The sequence below is a fragment of the Eleutherodactylus coqui genome, chromosome 10 (genome assembly GCF_035609145.1).
Source record: "Eleutherodactylus coqui strain aEleCoq1 chromosome 10, aEleCoq1.hap1, whole genome shotgun sequence".
Lineage (NCBI taxonomy): Eukaryota > Metazoa > Chordata > Amphibia > Anura > Eleutherodactylidae > Eleutherodactylus > Eleutherodactylus coqui.
In genome coordinates, this window is record NC_089846.1 from 13,380,968 (window position 1) to 13,404,886 (window position 23,919).

General features: G+C 54.0%; 1 protein-coding gene across 3 annotated transcripts in view; it reads left to right on the plus strand.

Moving 5' to 3' along the window:
• The window catches only part of VAV2 (vav guanine nucleotide exchange factor 2), an 85,819-nt gene that overhangs the window by 946 nt on the left and 60,954 nt on the right, over positions 1-23,919 (plus strand). The window lies entirely within an intron of this gene.

Below are 23,919 nucleotides of genomic sequence, written 5' to 3' on the forward strand. Positions count from 1 at the left end.
GCTGAATCTCCATGTCTTCGGTTTTGTCCTTTTATAATCAGGTAACCGCTCTCCTGCGGTGCCTTTGTGGCTGCGCCGCCCGTCATCCGCTGCCACTGGCAGGAGTGCTGTGGTGTTCTATGGGTTAATAGCGCCCGCTCTTTGATTTGCAGTTTGGCATACAAGGAAGCGAGGCGACGTTTGTCGCATCGTGTGATGGCCCACAGACGGAACCCGACAGCGGTAACCACGCAGCGTTCGTCAGAAGTTATACGGAACGTCGCTGTCATGTGACACATGCTGTCAACATGGCGACTGCTGCGCCTGTCCTGTCTGTAGAAAATGCGCAGTGGTGCCATGTTGGCAACCAACCTGGTGATAGAATAATACCCGAGCTCCTGTACCTGTCCGACAGCGCAAAGAAGAAGTCGCCGTGATCATCTGCCGCTGTCCGTGACACTTCCCTATAGGCACTCAGGTGGTCATGTGACTCTGGGCGCTCTCTCCGCAGACACCACATGTCATTCATGTACTGGAGACCCCCGTGTACAGACCTGGGGGCGCACATAATCCTCGCAGCCGCGTGCTGGTCTCAGCCTGCGCTGCGTTCTCTGAAGTTGGCAGCTTTGTCAGGGGTCTAGGGGCTCATTTTATTGTCGGGGTGGCACCAGACTGTGCCCGCTCACCTGTCCACGACTCAGAACGGCCAAGTGTCTCCTGAATGAACTTTTCGGGTGACTCACAGATGATGACCCTCAAATAGACATTAACCTTCATTGTGTCTGGTCACTGTGGTGGTGGCCGGCGGTGCTGCTCCCTTCAGTGTGTCACTAAGAGGGCGGCCGGGGGTGCAATATTGGGTCGCCCTTGGATATATGTCCATATCTTCTGAGCAGGGCTCGTCTCTGATCGCGCAGCGAGTGGCCGGGGGGCTGTGAGATCTGTACCTTAATGTACATATTTGTACAGAGTTGTTTTTGGGGTTCAGCGGCCGCCGAGGATGTTGATTCAGGAGTCTGGGAAAGCTGGGTCTCGCGGCGGATGGGGGCTTTGTGCCAGCCTGCTTTCACTATCCACACCTGTGACTTTATGCAAATCGTTCTCACTTCTTTGTTTAGTTTCCTGGGTAATTGTGGTGAGTGAACCGTGTGAGCGCCGCCAGTCAGTGAAGACCTTACTGGTGGGGTCTCGTGGGTATATAGGTGGTCTCTGCACAGACTTGCCACTCGGGAGTCTAGGAAAGCTCTGTGGCGGCCGTATTGGATATTCTCTTTATTTCCCTTATGTTATATTCTTGTTCTATGGCCTAAATGGTCACCGAACTGTTCCTCCCCCGCAGTCCCCTGCTCTGAGCACAGTATATAGACTTATAGCATGGCCTGGGGGAGGAGCTACACATCGCTGTTAGGGAGTGGCCCCTATAGCGGTAGGTGAGGGGGTGGAGCTTACTGTGTGATCTGCCCTCTTGTCAAGGATAGATGTGGGTCTGAACAGCCATCATATTGATACTTATTTGCAACATCCGCAGACGGGGATTTTCCCGCTTTCTGAGTAAAGTTGTGGAATTCCCCTCGGCAGTAAACTCTTCTTACCCGATGCGCCGCGGATCGTGATTGTCTGATGTCAGGGAATAATGAAAAGCTCTGTTGCCTTCTAATTGTCTTAATTGCTTATTATCTTCAACAGTTCTGCTTGCTGTCAGTGAATGGAAACACTTGTTTACAGCCAGTTGTTGAATAGCCATGCTGACCTAGTCCTGCTCACAGCTGAGGGTTTGGTACAGTTGTATTCAGTCTATACAAACCAACTTTACCCGAGACTGATACATTGTAACAAACTAGGGCAGGAGGGATTTGTGCTATGGTTTTAGTTCACCGGGTGTTGTCTACACTGGTACATTGTAACAAACCCTCAGCTGTGGGCAGAACTAGGTCAGTACAGGTTGAATGTTCCCATTTACTGACAGCAAGCAGAGATCTTGACAGGGGAGTTCTAGAACTGGTTTAAAGAGAATATTCTCTGTTGCTCATAGTAGCCAATCACTGCGCAGTTTTCATTTCTTTTTGGGCTCTGGTAAAGTGAAAGCCGCGCTGTGATTGGTTGCTCATCACTGCGAGGGGATCAAGAATAGAGACTGTCAGATATTAATGCCTCGTTCACCCCCTCCCGTTCCGCCGCCACTCTGGTCTCTCGCGGTTTGCAGCAGATTATCGCAGCACCTCCGCTCATTCATTAATCTTCCTGATTTGGCGTCGGACGTCTCACTGTTTTTCATTCAGTTTTTTTAATATTTTCACTCTGATGTTAAAAACTGGAAAAGCGGCAAATGTAAATGTCGTGTTCTGCAGGCGGCCAAATCAGCCTAAAAATTACCAGAGAGGCACCTCAGCAGCAGGTTCCTGACATGAAAATGGGTCTCATGGCCTTGAATTGGATGTAAGCTGCTGTTTTTTGTTATTAGCCATTGCAGCATGTGTACAAGCCATATGTGGCTGACAGCGAATCAAAGGATGGAGATGGCAGGTATCTGAGCCAACTGAGAAGGAACATGCCAACACATGGGGGGGACGGGAGGAGGACACAATGATATTTATGGGGGGACGGGACGAGGACACAATGATATTTATGGGGGGACGGGACGAGGACACAATGATAATTATGGGAGGACGGGACGAGGACACAATGATAATTATGGGAGGACGGGACGAGGACACAATGATAATTATGGGGGGACGGGACGAGGACACAATGATAATTATGGGGGGACGGGACGAGGACACAATGATAATTATGGGGGGACGGGACGAGGACACAATGATAATTATGGGGGGACGGGACGAGGACACAATGATAATTATGGGGGGACGGGACGAGGACACAATGATAATTATGGGGGGACGGGACGAGGACACAATGATAATTATGGGGGGACGGGACGAGGACACAATGATAATTATGGGGGGACGGGACGAGGACACAATGATAATTATGGGGGGACGGGACGAGGACACAATGATAATTATGGGGGGACGGGACGAGGACACAATGATAATTATGGGGGGACGGGACGAGGACACAATGATAATTATGGGGGGACGGGACGAGGACACAATGATATTTATGGGGGGACGGGACGGGGACACAGTGATAATTATGGGGGGACGGGACGGGGACACAGTGATAATTATGGGGGGACGGGACGGGGACACAATGATAATTATGGGGGGACGGGACGGGGACGCAATGATCCCCATGGGGGGACGGGACGAGGACGCAATGATCCCCATGGGGGGACGGGACGAGGACGCAATGATCCCCATGGGGGGACGGGACGAGGACGCAATGATCCCCATGGGGGGACGGGACGAGGACGCAATGATCCCCATGGGGGGGGAATCATACAGGGTGGACATCTCATCTTTGTTTTTTTTGTTTTTGGGGTTCGGGCGGGCCAGTGTTGTGGTACGGATATGCTGTGCCCCAGTTGTCAGTCTCTCCGCCCCTTAGACTTGGTGAAGACCTACTTCTGCTCTGGCCCATCTCTCACTCCTGACGTCGGCAGGGGCTGCCGGGTGCTGTCGTTATGGAGACGGTCTGGGAATAATGCCAGTCTGAGCGATATGATGTGATAAGTCTGATGCCTCTGGTTGGTGCCGGCTCCGGATTGGCACATTGGATGTCATATTGTGGTAAGGTCACAAATTGCGTTGGTTCATGCAACAGACTGGTGTGGTGTTGTGGGGGTTACAGATGGGAGGAGCCTAACATAAACCGCCACACATTTATTTGTCACTTTCCCTTATTTCTGGCAAGACTGTTGTATAAGAAGGAAAAAGTGGCGCGACATCTGGAGAATTCCTTCCAGTGACAATCTGGAGTTGAATCTGCCGCTTGTAGAGCGAGGGGGGCGATCGGACGGGTAATTACTGATCAGAGCAACATCTGGTGCCGGGGAAAGCCGCTTAGACCGGACATCGATACGGAGAAAGTCATTAAGTGTTCATGTCAGGTGGAATTAGCCCCAAATCCGATAAAATGCGGCTCAGGGTCCTGGCGGGTGGGGGAGGGGCAGCATTTTATGTAACCTTTTGAACTTAAATCGGTTTGATAAAGGGTTAATTTGGTACATTAAAAAAAGTTCTTTTGCGACATTTTGTCTTGGGCCATATTCGCATTCGGGCTTCTGTTATGGAAGCGGGTAAACGAGATTCGCCTTATGACAGAATCGCATGGCGGTGAATGGACGCCACTGACTACAATGGGGTTTGTCTGGCTTCTGTTGTGTCCCCTGGTGTTTTGCAGCACGTGTCATGAGTCGAATTCTAGAGCTACAGTGCAGACTGACACGCAGTTACAGGTGCCGGAGCCGATCGAAAGGGAAGATTAGAACTTCTTTACACTTGCGATCGGCTGATCGTAAAATCTCCCATCTGTTGCTGCAGGAGACGCGTGAAGAAGACGGACGCGGATGTGATTGCGTTTGGCGTCATTATTGTCAGACCGTATTTACGGTGACCCTTGGTAACGGGTTAGAGACGCCAACGGATTAACGGACCTTTCCAGATGCTGTATGGCGGCAGCTGTGCGCTCGCTCGTGAATCTGGCGGGAATGTCTCGTCGACTTCGCGCGTTTGTTGGGCACAGATCAGGGCTGCGTGCAGCTGGCATCCTCCAGCCTGGCTCTGTTCCTTCGGGTGTGGGCGGGCGGAGAAGAAGAGGGTCTGCAGACATGGATGGAACTTGCTGAGAGTTGTAGTACTACAGACAATATGATGGCCATTGTTACGGTTTCGCTCCGTTTTGTGAGTTTGTATCGTGAGGCGACGCTCGCAGCGTTTCTCACCTCGAGGGCCGTGTCTGACGCTGCAGCCGCCCGCCCCGTGCTGTAAAGACTTGGCTGACAGGCCGGAGCCAGACGCTGGAGATGTCCTGCTCCTCTGTGCTCTGGCCGCCATGTGTGAGCCGCCCCCTTCCCCCTCGTGCGGCCGCCCCGCTGTTTGTGGAACATTTGATGCATTTGGAAACATAGAGTCAGTGACTTTTGTGTTCTGTGTGACTTTCCCTCCAGGTCGCCATGATGAGATTCCAAGCGACCGTTGTCTCCGGTCAGCGACTTGTAGTGTACAGAGCGCTGCGTCTCCATGAAGCGCTGAGGTATTTGTGACGTTTCTATGGAGTCATGAGTTGTGGCTTCTCCTCACACCTGAGTGACAGACAATATGGCCGCCTTCACGGCTCTCGGCCGGCTTCCCAACACTGCTGAATGGCAGGGAAAGCTGGGTGACCACCCGTGCGGGAGCTGTGGTGGCGGCCATATTGACTGTCACCCAGAGGAATATGAGGCCCGTTTCTAGACAAGACCCTGGATTAATTGTCGCTGCCCAGATATTTGGGAGTCTTCGACCAAACCTGGATCATCCTGCCGTCCATGAGGCTGATCAGCTGGGAGAATATAGAATAGACTTTGCTATTTCCGTTATCTCTGCTTGCTGGGAACTTTTTTGTTTAGGCCCAGAAGCAGGAATCCATTGTGTCTTCATACTCACAGCTGAGGGGTTGTTACAGTGTATCAGTGCAGGTAAAAGCTGTCTGTTTGGAGTCCAAGACAACAAGGAGATTTGTCTTTTAAATTGCTCAGCAATTACTAGACCTCTGCTTGCTGTCAGTAAAGGCTCGCACAGCTTGTTTGCCGCGATCTATCACTGAGCATTAGCGGCACAAATCTCTCGCGGGCGCTGGTACATAGCCGTGCTGCTTCAGTTCTTTCTTGGGCCTCACTGCTGCAGCGATCATTCTTGTGTATTGTTTGTGCATGGAGTGAATGGGCCGATGGCTGTTCGTTGTCCTGAGCGTTTATTATGGGTCAGTCATACCCAGAAACAGGCTTAAAGCAAACAGAATGGGGGACGGGGGCGCTGGCACTTGGAGGAGGGGGGGTGGGGGGGGGGCGCTGGGGGGCGCTGGCACTTGGAGGAGGGGGGTGGGGGGGGCGCTGACACTTGGAGGAGGGGGGGTGGGGGGGGCGCTGACACTTGGAGGAGGGGGGGTGGGGGGGGGGGATCGCTGACACTTGGAGGAGAGGGGGTGGGGGGGGGCGCTGATACTTGGGGGTGGGGGGGGGGCGCTGATACTTGGGGGTGGGGGGGGGGCGCTGACACTTGGAGGTGGGGGGGGCGCGCTGACACTTGGAGGAAGGGGGGGGCGCGGGCGCTGACACTTGGAGGAGGGGGGGCGCGGGCGCTGACACTTGGAGGAGGGGGGGAACGGGGCGCTGACACTTGGAGGAGGGGGGGAACGGGGCGCTGACACTTGGAGGAGGGGGGGGAACGGGGCGCTGACACTTGGAGGAGGGGGGGGAACGGGGCGCTGACACTTGGAGGAGGGGGGGAACGGGGCGCTGACACTTGGAGGGGGGGGGGGAACGGGGCGCTGACACTTGGAGGGGGGGGGAACGGGGCGCTGACACTTGGAGGAGGGGGGGGAACGGGGCGCTGACACTTGGAGGAGGGGGGGGAACGGGGCGCTGACACTCGGAGGAGGGGGGGGAACGGGGCGCTGACACTCGGAGGAGGGGGGGGAACGGGGCGCTGACACTCGGAGGAGGGGGGGGAACGGGGCGCTGACACTCGGAGGAGGGGGGGGAACGGGGCGCTGACACTCGGAGGAGGGGGGGGAACGGGGCGCTGACACTCGGAGGAGGGGGGGGAACGGGGCGCTGACACTCGGAGGAGGGGGGGGAACGGGGCGCTGACACTCGGAGGAGGGGGGGGAACGGGGCGCTGACACTCGGAGGAGGGGGGGGAACGGGGCGCTGACACTCGGAGGAGGGGGGGGAACGGGGCGCTGACACTCGGAGGAGGGGGGGGAACGGGGCGCTGACACTCGGAGGAGGGGGGGGAACGGGGCGCTGACACTCGGAGGAGGGGGGGAACGGGGCGCTGACACTCGGAGGAGGGGGGGAACGGGGCGCTGACACTCGGAGGAGGGGGGGGAACGGGGCGCTGGCACTCGGAGGAGGGGGGGGAACGGGGCGCTGGCACTCGGAGGAGGGGGGGAACGGGGCGCTGACACTCGGAGGAGGGGGGGGGAACGGGGCGCTGGCACTCGGAGGAGGGGGGGGAACGGGGCGCTGGCACTCGGAGGAGGGGGGGAACGGGGCGCTGACACTCGGAGGAGGGGGGGGAACGGGGCGCTGACACTCGGAGGAGGGGGGGGAACGGGGCGCTGACACTCGGAGGAGGGGGGGGAACGGGGCGCTGACACTCGGAGGAGGGGGGGGAACGGGGCGCTGACACTTAGGGTGCAGATCTTTCATGGGTTACATCCATATACTCTACAGTTTGGGGTATTATAATCTATATTTCTCAGTGTTGGGTGTTTTTCCTTCTTCTGCTGCTCGCAGCGCACCGCTGTCAGCCGCGGCAGCGCTCCTCGTGTCGTCACTTGGTGACATTGACCCGTCGTCTTCATTATGGTTTTTGTGTGACAGGTGACGTTTTCCCCTGGGATTCTTGGCCGATGAATTCCCAGCAATTATAGAGCTGGAGGAACGGAGGAGGCCGCGGTGCGGACGCTGACAGCCCTCGCTCTGCCGCAATCCCTCTCTGTAGAACAGTTTGGTATTTTGCATTTCTTGCCGGCGTCGTTCTGCGTGTTCGGATCCTTCCTCCTACAAGATAACTCGCTGCCTCTCCTGGGAGTTGTGGGTATGTAGATCTGCGGGGAACTTCTCGAGACGTTCCGGTAAATGGAGAGATGAGTATGACAGCTGGAACTACAACTCCCAGCACTGCAAAGGTTAATAGTCATCACGGCAACCACTCACAGCCTGGCTTCTGCTCTGTTAAAATGAAAGCTGCACTGTGATTGGTTGCTGGGGGTAATGAGGCATGCTTCTGTTAGCTGGGGTCGGGCTCCTTATTGGTTGGTCTGGGAACTTGCGGGTCTTGCCGCCAACAGCGTGAAGAGTCAAACTAGTGTGTTTGGTTGGTTAGTCTCTAGTCGGTCGGTAACAGACATCCTCTGTGCTGCTGTTGTCATTTGTCCTGTTGTAGTCTTTGATGTGGCTGTTAGACATCCAGGACCGATGCGCAAAGATGGCGGCCGAGCCCCTTGGTAGGTTCATTTTGAAGGCATATAATGGTATACTTGTGAAGCGTCGGGGAGACCGTAGACAGGAAATAATGAGTCATATGGATGGCGATTAAAGAAACGCTCACACCAATATCTGCAAGAATGGCGTAGATTTTGATCAAGAAGTTGTAGAGATTTTGGTGCACATTTTCTGCTGCGGAAAATCTACACCATTTTCGGTACGTGTAAACGCACTCTAAGGGCTCCTGCACGCTTGCGTTTTCCTAGCGCGTGTTTTTCATGCGACTTTGTTGCGTCTTTTTAACATGAAAGTTGATAGAACTTTCTAATGTTAAAAAGGCATTGCACAAAAATTGCAATTAGTTTTTAACCCTTTCCAATCCAATTTGTATCCTGGTTTTCCTAGGGGGCTTACCCTTTTTCTGCAGTTATACAACGGCGCTATCTGCTGGCTAAAGCCAGTACTGCATGAGGTGACACGTTGGATAAATTCCGACAGCAGAGAGGCTGGCAATATACAGTAAGAGAACCCCGACGGACGTCTTCCAACATCGGAGCTGTACAGCCTTAAATCATAATGTCTTCAGACGTCAGACAGTGGATTGGAAAGGGTTAATAGAGATGAGTGAGCACGCTTGGTAAGGTCAGTTACTCGAGCGAGCCTCACTCATCTCGAGTAACTGCCTTCTCTGAGCATGCTCAGGGAGGCGGCGGGGGGGAGTAAGAGAGAGATCTCTCTCACTCTCCCCTCCGCTCTCCCCCCGCTGTCCACCCGAGCACAGTCGGAGGAGAAGGCAGTTACTCGAGATGAGCGAGGCTCGCTCGAGTAACTGACCTTCCCGAGCGTGCTCGCTCATCTCTAGTTTTTAACATTAGAAAGTCCTATTGACTTTCGCGTGAAAAAAACGCGCAAGAAAAACGCAAGTGTGCAGAAGCCCTAAGGCCTCCTTCACATAGGCGCTTTTTTTCCCGCGATTAACACAGCGTTTTCAGCGCCTCACTAATCGCGGTATAACACTCCCATTGTTTTCGATGGAACCTTTCGACGCTCGATCGTAGCGCTTTCTAGCCCTGTGATTTTCGAGCGGAGTCTGTTCTATTTTTCGGCGTTTAGCGCACCTCATCAATGATGACGGATGCTAAGCCCATCTGTCGGCCGCAGGGAGCTGCGGCTCAAAGCGAAAGTAAAATCGCGGCGCTTTGCATGGCCATATGCATAAAACGCTGCGTGTATTACCGCTGTGTGAACCGGCTACCGTTGCGTAAAGCAGCAAGTTTGCACTGTGTATGACGTTCGCAATGAATTGTGTATGTACAGCGTTCTAGAGAACAATATGGCTGTCTGCACGTAATTCGCGGTAAAATAGAACCTGCTGCGTTCTTCTTTACACGTGTATTAAATTCAATGAAAGAACGCATGGCACGTGTGACAATCCGTGTGTCTGAATTGCTGCGACGTATTACATATCCGTACATAACGCTCATAATATGCAATCGAAAGGCCTTTGTGTGAATGAGCCCTTAGAGACAACCTGATGTTGCAACAATCTGCTTCCTTAATTGAGTTGATGTGAGGATTGGCGCACTTTTCCTGTTCGGCAGTCACTGGGTTTCTGTCCAAGTCTGGCATTGTTGACCGGAGTTAATAGTTTGGTGGTGGCAGATGGTAATATCGGCGCTGCTCATTGGTTGTATCAGCTGAATTCTCGTTAAATCTTTGTCGCATCAGCGATCGGCTCATAATTTTCCGTTATTTTTTTTTCAGGAAGCGACTTCGGTAACCTGCTGTAATCTGCGCTAAGGATGGCGCTCTGCGTGTCAGTCAGATTCTATCTATCATTCATGGCCTCTGGAGCTGCGGGTGGAATCGTCGCGGTACGTTCACACGGCGCAATCCTACACGTGGATTCTGCCTCTAAAGTCTGCCGCAGAAATATGCAGCCGCGCCGTGGATTTCTGTCGCAGATATGTGCGGAAATAATCTGTGCCTTGTAGACTCGGATTTCCGCTGCATGTAATGGGTGGCGGATCTGCCAGCGTAACTGGCAAGGGTTCTGCAGCAGAAATGCGCCGTGTGAGCGTACCCTCAGGGCATCTTTACACGGAGCGGATTTGCTGTGGATTTTCCGTGCGGACTCTCCGCATAGAAAATTTACAATAGCAGCAAAGTGGATGAGATTTTCAAAATCTCGTCCACACTCTGCGGAAAAAAAATCTGCACAAACCCCGTGTCGAAATTGTGACGCAGTGCGGAAATTAAATCTGCAGCGTGTCCATTTTACCGCCGGAATCCGACTCCTCTAAATGAGGGGGTGACGTCTGCATCAAATGCAGACGTTCAGCTGCAGAATGTCCACTGCTGCCATTCCACATCCACCCGTCCGTGTGAACACGCCCTTAATGTGACGCCTCGTCATCGCCGCGCTTTTTGTGCGTTCATAGTCCTATCAGTTGGCTGACGTCATCACGGATCGCCCCCGGTGTCCTTGCTGGGCTTAGCCACCTCTCCCGGGAGCTAATCCGGGGTTGGGGATTATTCTCCATTAAGTCAGTCCGTGTGCTGCAGCTCCCAGGATGCCATGCAGCGGATTACGATCATGTGACTCACAGATTTTGAGGAATTGATGTTATTCCCAATACCATGGGGGGGTGAGATGGGACACTGCATGATCGGACACCCTCGTGCATCCTTATCTGGCCGGTTTAACTTTTCTTATCTGTAGCTAGGAAAGCTGGGTGACCAGCACTATGGTTGCTGTTGCAGCCTCCACACTGGTTGTCGGAAGGTTCCTGAATGGTAGATTGTCCTTGGGATGCAGTAATACATCCCCCGACTCCTGCCTTACGTAGATTGTCAGCTCTTGGGCGCAGTGTCTTTGGCGTATACACTAAAAGTATCCCTTGGGTCTCAGTCACCTGTCGGGCGCCATGAGTGTCCTGATCCGCGACGGATCGGTATAAACCGGCATACCGCCAAAAAAAAGGTATGGAGTAGCACAGGCTTCACTGCAGATGTTGGCGCTACACGAGATGATGGCGGGCCTTGTCCCGTCGTGAGGTCGGCTCAGGAGCCTGTTTATCTGTTACACTTCTGCGGCCTCGCCATTGTCTCCTAGCAACCGATGCTGCTCCGATGGCGTTACTGATGGGGTCGGAACGGGATGACGGGTGACTGATCTACGGGATGACTGCAGATCTGGGCAATAAGCCAGAAATCATGGATTTCAGCCAAGTCTGCTGTGTGTGTGGGCCTTTCCGAAAACCCCACCGTCCAGGAAGCGGAGGATCTGCGGATGGGAGGCGTCTCCTCCATTCTCAGGCTGCCTGGAATTCCCGGGATTTCTTGCGCTGGCGTGCGTCCTGTTACCTGGCAGATGGATTTTATGCGGGTCGTCACCCTTCTTCACACACAGATAATCGGACTGCGCAGAGTTATGAAACTGTCTAAAACAACTGCTGTCTGTTGCCCATAGCAACCAATCACAGCGCAGCTCTCATTTTGAAAGATCACTACAAGAAATGAAAGCTGCAATGTGATTGGTTGCTATGGGCAACACCGTTTTTTTAAAGTCTATTTCATAAATCTGCCCTAATGTTTCAGTTTCACACCTCTTAACCCCTTAGTGCCCTTTAACTCCTCTGTATGCTCTAGGTGGGCAGGGTTACTGTGGCATAAGCTTGAAAGCTGAACCCACTCCGCGCACGGCTGGCATCCACAGTCTTTGACAGCTGACAACAGGTCACAACCGCCAGGATTCATGCTGATCAAGTCTCTTGACACTTATAATGCCCTGATTGGTGTTCGGGGTCCCTAACTGGCCTTTGCCCCCCCCCCTTCCACACCTCAGTGTGCTTGTGGGGTGCCGTCCGGGTGTCATGGCAGCCCTGGGGCCTTGTAAATGCCCCCAGGGTAGCCATGTGTTTCTGCCTATTAAGAGGGGCCTGTAGTGTGTTTTAATAGAATGCCTTTAGAAATACCATAAATGATCAAAGTGATCAAACATTGGTAAGTTCAAGTCCCCTCATGGGGAGTAAAAAAAATTAAAAATATTTAAAGTGAAAGGGTTTTTTTTTTTTTTAAATTGCAAAAATTAAAGGGGTTGTCCCGCGGCAGCAAGTGGGTCTATACACTTCTGTATGGCCATAATAATGCACTTTGTAATATACATTGTGCATTAATTATGAGCCATACAGAAGTTATAAAAAGTTTTTTACTTACCTGCTCCGTTGCTGGCGTCCTCGTTCCCATGGAGCCGACTAATTTTCGCCCTCCGATGGCCAAATTAGCCGCGCTTGCGCAGTCCGGGTCTTCTGCAGTCTTCTATGGAGCCGCTCGTGCCAGAGAGCGGCTCCGTGTAGCTCCGCCCCGTCACGTGCCGATTCCAGCCAATCAGGAGGCTGGAATCGGCAATGGACCGCACAGAAGAGCTGCGGTCCACGGAGACAGAGGATCCCGGCGGCCATCTTCAGCGGTAAGTATTGAAGTCACCGGAGCGCGGGGATTAAGGTAAGCGCTCCGGTAAGCTTTCTTTACTTCCCTGCATCGGGGTTGTCTCGCGCCGAACGGGGGGGGGGGGGTGGGGTTGAAAAAAAAAAAAACCCCGTTTCGGCGCGGGACAACCCCTTTAAGTATGTGAACCCCACATATTTATAAATAAAAAATAAATAAACACAAAAAAATTCCCACAATTTTTGCTCCCCTGATCTCCAAGGAAATTTTTTAAATAAAAAAAAAATGATCAAAAGCTGTATGTACTTCAAAATGGTAACAATGGAAAACGCAGGACGTAGCGCAAAAAAATGAGCCCTCAAAATACCCCATTGATGGAAGATAAAATTCTAGCGGTTGGAAGACGGCGACAGAACAAATTTTTTTTTTGTTTGTTTGTTATTTTTTTCTTTCAATATATTTTTTAAAAGTAGTACTAAGAAAATAAACGGGTTTTGTCATAATCGTACAAAGTTATGTCATTTTTTCCCCACAGTGTATACTCCATAAAAACAAGCCCCGCCCCCATAAAGATAGTGAAATTTCAGTTTTTTCGCAATTCACTTTGAATTTTTTTTTTATTGAAATACATTAAATACTGCAGTAACAGTGGAAAAATACAACTCGGCCCACATAACACGAGCCCTTAGACCGCCGCGTCAACGGAAAAATAAGAGCTATGATATTTGGAAAGTGGGGAAGAAAAAACGAAAATGGTGGGGATAAAAAGGCCAGCGACCTTAAGGACTTAAAGGTGGCGGAGCGACATCTGTAGTAGAAATGGCGCAGCGAGCTGGTATGTGCATTGCTTTTCTGAATCTCATGAGTTTGACATTTGTGAGCGGACCCTCGGGATCCGTCTACATCTCAGTAATAGGCGCCACGGACCCCTCAGATTTCCTGCTTCTGGATTTGCTGCTAAAGCTCTTCTATCCCAGGGCTCGCCTCCTGTCAGTGGGGTCGAAGATCATTTTTCTGGCTGGGGGTGAAGGTGATCCGCCGTGGCAGCAATGTCAGTCGCTGGCATGATCTCTTCCTGTTCTACCGGTTATACGGAAGATTCTTCTGATGGTTTTCTTTTATGCAAAGTTCACTTTCTGTTTGATGAATTCCCTCGTATTTCCTCATGTGATGGCGAAGCACCTGACGGAAACGTCACCGATAAATCTGACCGGCATGACGGCGAACCGCGTCCGACAAGTGAATGGTCGCTGACCCTCATAAGATTCGCCCCCTCTTCTCCCTAAATCCTCTGTGCTGCTGGGACTCTTCTCTCTCCGCCATGTACCTCTCAGCCTCTGACCTCCCAGAAGATCGGCTCACTGCCCTCCTGACACCCTCTGTGCTGCTGTGCTTACTAGATTTTGGTTTTGAGAATTGTTTCTCGCCATATCTCCCCCCCCAATGTGAGGATAACAGGTTGATAATGAACCTATTTCTTCCCATAATGCTCTACTTCCCACATATTCTCATTAGTGAGGCCTTGTGAATACACTGGGACTAATCTCGTGCTCCGCAGTTAATTCGTCCCCCGCGCCGCGCTGAAGATTAGCGGATTAGCGGCTCCACTTTCCGGCGTTCAATGATTTTCTCAGAGTTTGTTGTGAATTAATTCAAGGACAAACAGATTGAGGAAGAAGTATCGGAGGTGAGGGGGGTCCGGGGCGCCGTGACCGCGGAATACATAGGAGGCGAGGGGGGGGTTCGGGGCGGCGTGACCGCGGAATACATCGGAGGTGAGGGGGGGTTCGGGGCGGCGTGACCGCGGAATACATCGGAGGTCAGGGGGGTCCGGGGCGCCGTGACTGCGGAATACATCGGAGGTGAGGGGGGTCCGGGGCGCCGTGACCGCGGAATACATCGGAGGTGAGGGGGGTCCGGGGCGCCGTGACCGCGGAATACATCGGAGGTGAGGGGGGTCCGGGGCGCCGTGACCGTGGTATACATAGGAGGTGAGGGGGGTCCGGGGCGCCGTGACCGTGGTATACATAGGACGTGAGGGGGGTCCGGGGCGCCGTGACCGTGGTATACATAGGACGTGAGGGGGGTCCGGGGCGCCGTGACCGTGGTATACATAGGAGGTGAGGGGGGTCCGGGGCGCCGTGACCGTGGTATACATAGGAGATGAGGGGGGGCCGGGGCGCCGTGACCGCGGAATACATCAGGGGGGGGGGGGGCCGGGGCGCCGTGACCAGAATACTTCGGAGGTGAGGGGGGTACGGGGCGCCATGACCGCAGAATACATAGGACGTGAGGGGGGTCCGGGGCGCCGTGACCGTGGTATACATAGGACGTGAGGGGGGTCCGGGGCGCCGTGACCGTGGTATACATAGGAGGTGAGGGGGGTCCGGGGCGCCGTGACCGTGGTATACATAGGACGTGAGGGGGGTCCGGGGCGCCGTGACCGCGGAATACATAGGAGGTGAGGGGGGTCCGGGGCGCCGTGACCGCGGAATACATTGGAGGTGAGGGGGGTCCGGGGCGCCGTGACCGCGGAATACATCGGAGGTGAGGGGGGTCCTAAGCCATGACCGCGGAGTACATAGGAGGTGAGGGGGGTCCAGGATGCCGTGACCGCGGAATACATCGGAGGTGAGGGGGGTCCTAAGCCATGACCGCGGAGTACATAGGAGGTGAGGGGGGTCCAGGATGCCGTGACCGCGGAATACATCGGAGGTGAGTCGGGTCCAGGGCGCCGTGACCGCGGAATACATCGGAGGTGAGCCGGGTCCAGGGCGCCGTGACCGCGGAATACATCGGAGGTGAGGGGGGTCCGGGGCGCCGTGACCGTGGTATACATAGGAGGTGAGGGGGGTCCGGGGCGCCGTGACCGTGGTATACATAGGAGGTGAGGGGGGTCCCGGGCGCCGTGACCGCGGAATACATCGGAGGTGAGGGGGGTCCGGGGCGCCGTGACTGCGGAATACATCGGAGGTGAGGGGGTCCGGGGCGCCGTGACCGCAGAATACATCGGAGTTGAGGGGGGTCCGGGGCGCCGTGACTGCGGAATACTGTACAACCCTTGCCGCCCATTATAGATGGCGGATCTCACTGGTTTTACTCATTGATGGGATACAAGGTGTAATAGTTTTCTAATAGACTTCATATCTCTTCCTCGCTAGTTTTTAACATATCTGCTTGCTGTCAGTGAATGCTACAATCCTGTTTTTGCTTAGTCCCGCTCACACAGCTGAGGGTTTGTTACATACAGAAGGCTATGGCGGATGGGGATCGCTGCAGGACGAGGTCCAGTGACAGAACAGGGGGTTCTCCGGACACACCACTGAGCGGCCACGAGTTACAGAACGCTAGTGCGCTTTTCACTGTCTTCGCACAAGCTGCACTATTATCTCTGTTATCGGCCATTTTTGCAGCGTTTTCCCCACAGATCTTGACATTGATCTTTCTTTTTGTCCTCCTTCCAGCTCTAGTGATCGTATCTTGCAGCGCCGGAGCGTACGGAAAAACACTATTTATGTCCCGCAGTGAGGTGGAACTCTGACTTTAGTAGCGTCACGTAAAAGCTCCAAATCACATGGAGGAACTTGTTACATCATGTCTCAAGCATCAGTCACCTTCAGAGCAGCACTCACAATTCTGCTGTTATGTCATGTCTTGTCCTCTATTCACTACCAGATCTGCAAGCACTGTTCTAGTGTTACATCATTCTTTATCCTCCAGTCACTACCTCATCTGCAGGCACTTGTTGTAGTGTTACATCATGTCTAATCCTCCAGACACTACCACATCTGTAAGCCCTGTTCTAGTGTTACATCGTTCTTGATTCTCCAGTCACATCCAGAGCTGAGTCACTGTTTTAGTGTTACACCATGGCTTCTACTCCAGTCACATCCAGAGCTGGGTCACTGTTCTAGTGTTACACCATGGCTTCTACTCCAGTCACATCCAGAGCTGGGTCACTGTTCTAGTGTTACACCATGGCTTCTACTCCAGTCACATCCAGAGCTGGGTCACTGTTCTAGTGTTACACCATGGCTTCTGCTCCAGTCACATCCAGAGCTTGAGTCACTGTTTTAGTGTTACACTATGGCTTCTGCTCCAGTCACATCCAGAGCTGAGTCACTGTTCTAGTGTTACACCATGGCTTCTGCTCCAATCACATCCAGAGCGGAGTCACTGTTTTAGTGTTACACCATGGCTTCTGCTCCAGTCACATCCAGAGCTGAGTCACTGTTCTAGTGTTACACCATGGCTTCTGCTCCAATCACATCCAGAGCTGAGTCACTGTTCTAGTGTTAGACCATGGCTTCTACTCCAGTCATATCCAGAGCTGCGTGTGGCGCATGTAAGGAGACGGTAATCTCCTCTGACGTTATGACTTGCGGTCTGTTTTAGACGTGTAATAAAGGATTTGCGCAGTTGTATAAATAGGACCAATTATAAAGCGCGGCGTACTATTAAGTTTGTGCCCCCCTGTATGATGCCGCCAGCAGTGTTTGGTGGTTGCAGCATTATACGAGTAGCTCTGCTCTTCTCGCGCACATGTGGCGGCCCGCTCGCCGGCGGTGGCGGCAGCGCTGTCTGTACATATTTACTTTCTGCAGCTTCTCGCCGTCTCTCAGGGCAGAACAGCTGTAAACTGTCAGATCTGTGATCCACTTCTAATAGGACGAGAGATCATGAATTAGTCATCGTCTGCCGGCAGAGCTGCAGCTGGACTCCCATCCTCTCCTCTGCTGGGACTTGTAGTTCAGCAGGAAGTCACACGTTAAATATGCACAAACTGTAGTTACAGTGACTCAGATCTCCAGACAAGGATGGAGGCGAATGGTAACCCGGATCTCCCGCCTGGTCGCTGTCCGCTCAAACTTTGGAGCATCAGTGGTGGTTGTCTCGCAGGAGGTTGGGTTGGGAGTAAGGACGACATTGCAGAATATCGCTCTATGATCCTCATCCCCCTCACACAGCCATACAGATATGTGATAACACTCCCTTTACAGCCACCACTAGGGGGAGCTCTCTGCAGACTGATGTATACAGCCACCACTAGGGGAGCACCCTGCAGACTGATGTCTACAGCCACCACTAGGGGAGCACCCTGCAGACTGATGTCTACAGTCACCACTAGGGGAGCACCCTGCAGACTGATGTCTACAGCCACCACTAGGGGAGCACCCTGCAGACTGATGTCTACAGCCACCACTAGGGGAGCACCCTGCAGACTGATGTCTACAGTCACCACTAGGGGAGCACCCTGCAGACTGATGTCTACAGCCACCACGGGGGGAGCACCCTGCAGACTGATGTCTACAGCCACCACCAGGGGAGCACCCTGCAGACTGATGTCTACAGCCACCACGGGGGGAGCACCCTGCAGACTGATGTCTACAGCCACCACGGGGGGAGCACCCTGCAGACTGATGTCTACAGTCACCACTAGGGGAGCACCCTGCAGACTGATGTCTACAGCCACCACGGGGGGAGCACCCTGCAGACTGATGTCTACAGCCACCACCGGGGGAGCACCCTGCAGACTGATGTCTACAGCCACCACCAGGGGAGCACCCTGCAGACTGATGTCTACAGCCACCACCGGGGGAGCACCCTGCAGACTGATGTCTACAGCCACCACGGGGGGAGCACCCTGCAGACTGATGTCTACAGCCACCACCGGGGGAGCACCCTGCAGACTGATGTCTACAGCCACCACCAGGGGAGCACCCTGCAGACTGATGTCTACAGCCACCACTAGGGGAGCACCCTGCAGACTGATGTCTACAGCCACCACTAGGGGAGCACCCTGCAGACTGATGTCTACAGCCACCACTAGGGGAGCACCCTGCAGACTGATGTCTACAGCCACCACTGGGGGAGCACCCTGCAGACTGATGTCTACAGCCACCACCGGGGGAGCACCCTGCAGACTGATGTCTACAGCCACCACCGGGGGAGCACCCTGCAGACTGATGTCTACAGCCACCACCGGGGGAGCACCCTGCAGACTGATGTCTACAGCCACCATCGGGGGAGCACCCTGCAGACTGATGTCTACAGCCACCACCGGGGGAGCACCCTGCAGACTGATGTCTACAGCCACCACCGGGGGAGCACCCTGCAGACTGATGTCTACAGCCACCACCGGGGGAGCACCCTGCAGACTGATGTCTACAGCCACCACCGGGGGAGCACCCTGCAGACTGATGTCTACAGCCACCACCGGGGGAGCACCCTGCAGACTGATGTCTACAGCCACCACCGGGGGAGCACCCTGCAGACTGATGTCTACAGCCACCACCGGGGGAGCACCCTGCAGACTGATGTCTACAGCCACCACGGGGGGAGCACCCTGCAGACTGATGTCTACAGCCACCACGGGGGGAGCACCCTGCAGACTGATGTCTACAGCCACCACGGGGGGAGCACCCTGCACACTGATGTCTACAGCCACCACGGGGGGAGCACCCTGCAGACTGATGTCTACAGCCACCACGGGGGGAGCACCCTGCAGACTGATGTCTACAGCCACCACGGGGGGAGCACCCTGCAGACTGATGTCTACAGCCACCACGGGGGGAGCACCCTGCAGACTGATGTCTACAGCCACCACGGGGGGAGCACCCTGCAGACTGATGTCTACAGCCACCACGGGGGGAGCACCCTGCAGACTGATGTCTACAGCCACCACGGGGGGAGCACCCTGCAGACTGATGTCTACAGCCACCACGGGGGGAGCACCCTGCAGACTGATGTCTACAGCCACCACGGGGGGAGCACCCTGCAGACTGATGTCTACAGCCACCACGGGGGGAGCACCCTGCAGACTGATGTCTACAGCCACCACGGGGGGAGCACCCTGCAGACTGATGTCTACAGCCACCACGGGGGGAGCACCCTGCAGACTGATGTCTACAGCCACCACGGGGGGAGCACCCTGCAGACTGATGTCTACAGCCACCACGGGGGGAGCACCCTGCAGACTGATGTCTACAGCCACCACGGGGGGAGCACCCTGCAGACTGATGTCTACAGCCACCACGGGGGGAGCACCCTGCAGACTGATGTCTACAGCCACCACGGGGGGAGCACCCTGCAGACTGATGTCTACAGCCACCACGGGGGGAGCACCCTGCAGACTGATGTCTACAGCCACCACGGGGGGAGCACCCTGCAGACTGATGTCTACAGCCACCACGGGGGGAGCACCCTGCAGACTGATGTCTACAGCCACCACGGGGGGAGCACCCTGCAGACTGATGTCTACAGCCACCACGGGGGGAGCACCCTGCAGACTGATGTCTACAGCCACCACGGGGGGAGCACCCTGCAGACTGATGTCTACAGCCACCACGGGGGGAGCACCCTGCAGACTGATGTTTACAGCCACCACGGGGGGAGCACCCTGCAGACTGATGTCTACAGCCACCACGGGGGGAGCACCCTGCAGACTGATGTCTACAGCCACCACGGGGGGAGCACCCTGCAGACTGATGTCTACAGCCACCACGGGGGGAGCACCCTGCAGACTGATGTCTACAGCCACCACGGGGGGAGCACCCTGCAGACTGATGTCTACAGCCATCACCGGGGGAGCACCCTGCAGACTTAACGCTACAGCCATCACCGGGGGAGCACCCTGCAGACTGATGTCTACAGCCATCACCGGGGGAGCACCTTGCAGACTGATGTCTACAGCCACCACCGGGGGAGCACCCTGCAGACTGATGTCTACAGCCACCACTAGGGGAGCACCCTGCAGACTGATGTCTACAGCCACCACTAGGGGAGCACCCTGCAGACAGATGTCTACAGCCACCACGGGGGAAGCACCCTGCAGACTGATGTCTACAGCCACCACTAGGGGAGCACCCTGCATATAGATAGTTATGGCTCTGATGCCTATAGGAAGATACATGGTAACATTCTCTTTACCTGCAGCCACCACTAGGGGGAGCTCCCTGCAGATACCGGTAGTTTTATACAGCGCCCATTCATCTCATTGATAATAATGTGTAGTGAGCGCACCCTAATGATGGATGTCGGAAGATACATGGTAACATTCTTTCTTCCTGCTCCCACCACTAGGGGGAGCTCCTAGTAGCTAGATATAGCTCTTGGTGATAATAGATCTGTCTGCAGGGAGATCCTCCTAGTGGTACCTTTAGGCTACATGCACACGAGTGCGAATACGAACGCCATTCTTTGGAATGGAGTTATTTACATGAACGATTCTTTTTGCTTCCTCACAGCGATGCTGCTGGTCCTTTTTTTTGGCGGTTTCTCGGAACGCCTCGCCTATTGTTTTCAATGGGATCTTTAAAGACGTTGCATGCCCTCGCCTGCTGTGTGATGTGCATGCGAGTGCGACATTGAAAACCATGGGAAACGCTTGCGATTCTCTGACACGAGAGAAACACGTGCCTGAGGATCGCAATATCACAGAAGCGATGCAAGGCATTATTGGATGTCAACAGTTGCGTGTGAAACGCACATTGGCAGGCTCGATATCGCGCCAAGATATCTCGCTCGCCCGTGTGAATGCAGCGTTAGGGAGATCCTTAATAACCTTGTTTTCCTGCAGTTACCACAAGGATGGTGATCCCCATAGACAGATATATACAGCGCCCAGTCATCTCAGTGATAATATATTTGTTTGCAGTGAGCTCCCCTAGTGGTGGGTGCAGGGAGATGCATGATAACATTCCCTCTGCTGCCAACTGCCACTAGGAGGAGCTCCCTGTAGATGTATACCATGCCAATTCATCTCAATAGTACATCTGTCTGCAGTGAGTGCCAGAAGATACGTGATAACATTCTCCCTGCTGGCAGCCACCACTAGGGGGAGCTCCCTGCAGACAGATGTCTACAGCCCCCACTAGGGGGAGCTCCTCCTGATCTTTAATCCATTCACATCTCACATTATGGGATGGATTATTGTCTGGATGCTGATTTGCAGACTGTGGGGGTAGTTCAATGTGTTGTCCTCAGTAAGTGGCCCCTGGCGTGTTGTTTGCCCCTCCCTGCCAGGTATCCATTCAGTCTATTGGTGGAGCCAAGTGGAATCACATGACTAAGCCTGTTCCTATTGGAGCGGAGCGGTCAGATTTTCGCGCCCCTTGCAGCAGCTGTGTGACAGCTCCCATAACATGCGGTGACACTTGGCTCAGCGCTGATCCCGCGACCTTTGGCCCATTTCCTCCATGCTTTATATTTCTGTTGATCTTCTGTCTGTTTATGCAAATCAGTCACATATTGTTTTATCTCACTGGTTAATATTGATCCGCCGCGGCTCTGAAAATCCTACGTGTTGCTGAGAGGTCAGACCGCGCCTGCATGAAGGCGGCCAGAGAGTTCGCAGCTGTTCACCTCTATGTTTTTTTGTGTCCGTTTTGCGTGCGTACCAGTAAGAGCTCCTGACGTATGCGTTAAACTGAGGGGCACGACTGGCGCCCAGCAATAGCCGCTGCCACCAATATTGTGATCTGGCGTGTATATTTAATGGGACTCCATCACCGTAGGCTGCCATGTTAACCAGACATGACCACGTATGACAACCGCGCTTTATACGGTCTTATACTGGATTTCGCGGTGTGTACCGACCGCCCCCGACTCTTGGGACACGGAGGTGAGGACTGTGCTGTGATCCATCACCGCAGAGCCTCCTGTCCTCGCGGCTCCGGCCGCGGCGCGTTTTGTATTAGTGAATAATTAACAAGGCGAGTGGTTCCATGGATACTGATGAGGGACTGCCGCTCCCCGCGGGACGGGACGTGAGCGGCGAGTGCACTATGGCCGTCTTCCTATATAGTCCCGGTCCTGATGAGCGCAGCTGTGGATACACTGTGGCTCCACCCAGGTGCATTCTGGGAAATAGGCGGCTGCCGCCACAAAGACGTCATTTATCGTGTTCCTTAGGGGTCAAAAGTGACCCTCAAATTCCTGCTGTCTGACCCGCGAGCGCTGTGCCCACCACAGGACCGATCTGCTGCAGTGCGATTAACCCCAAAACGTCTGCAGCTCTGTGTCCGGCTTCTGCGCCCCCCACCATCACTACACAGTCTGCCGTTACAGGCGGAGCGGCGCGGTGTGCTGTACATCCCCGTATAATGAACTTGCTGTTGGACATGTTTTTTTTTTTTTTCCTAGTTTTTTTAAAACTTATACTTGCTGTCAGTGAACGGAAACCTTTTTCATGTCTTCAGGCTGACACCCTGTCCTGACGTCACGCTGCTCACAGCTGAGGGTTTGTCACAATGTGTTGATTTGGTCGATCTGGCGTGGATTTTTTGCACGGTTTCTGCCTCTGGCAGAGATCCGCGACTATTCCGCCATCGCTCCCCGCACTCATCTAGCCCTCTCAGTGGACAAGACCCGCGTGCAGATTTACTGGCGCAATTAGGAAGTGAAAATTTAGTGCATTGACACGGCTAAATCTGCGGCAAAGTACGCAGCAGAAACGCGTTGCTTCACCGCGGACGTCTGCCGCCATTGTAGAGGAAGAAATTGCGCTAAAAAACTCCACGCTGGATTGTGCCGTGTGAACACACCGTAATCTCCAGCGGCGCTGACACAGTGTAACGAGGCACCAACAGCAGGGAAGTTAATCTCGCGCTTCACGATGTAATTAGATTGGGGGCATGTGAGCTGGTACTGGGTTGCCCTGGGTGTTTGGCATCTGCCGCCCCCTGAAGCTGGTGCTGCGTCCTGCATCTCTGCCCCAATTAGACCGTTTCAGGTTACCTGCTGGTCATCGGCATGCGTTGAATTATTCATGGTGCTGCGCTCTGACACATCTCGTTGGCGGCCGCCCCCCCCCCCTCCCCGCGGGTCAGCTGACCATGCACATCATTTATATATAATGCCCCCCTCCCGCCGTTCTTGTGTCTTGCACGTTCCTTACATGTCTGGATCATTTGCATTTTTGTCTTCAGAACTGGAGGAAATCTTTGCTTCCTCTTTCTTATTAACTCTTCGAAACCTGAACTGCTCATACATGAAGCGGTCGGCTCTGTGCTGCTATTTATTACCACTGGGGGGGGGGGGGCGACTACAACTCCCAGCAGAGCAACGCTGGCTAGTTGTGACCACAGATGAGTGGATGGTCTCTGTCACCATGGTGGATGGGGCACTTGTAGCTAGGAGTGTCGACTGTTCAGTAGTGTTAATGGCAGGTCAAGTTTATAGCGCCACCCGCAGGCCGTATGACGTTCTAAACGGCCTGCAACAACTTGTCCAAAAAGTAAAGCCACCCTAGTTGCACATTAAGGCGCCGTCATTCGCGCCCCGACTTCTGGATCATCCTGCTGCTCTTACATACTGCATATGATGGGGATCGGTTGTTTTGTGTTCTCTCTGATTCCTGAGGTTTGGGGTTCTCCTTTTTAATGTCCGTTTTTTCT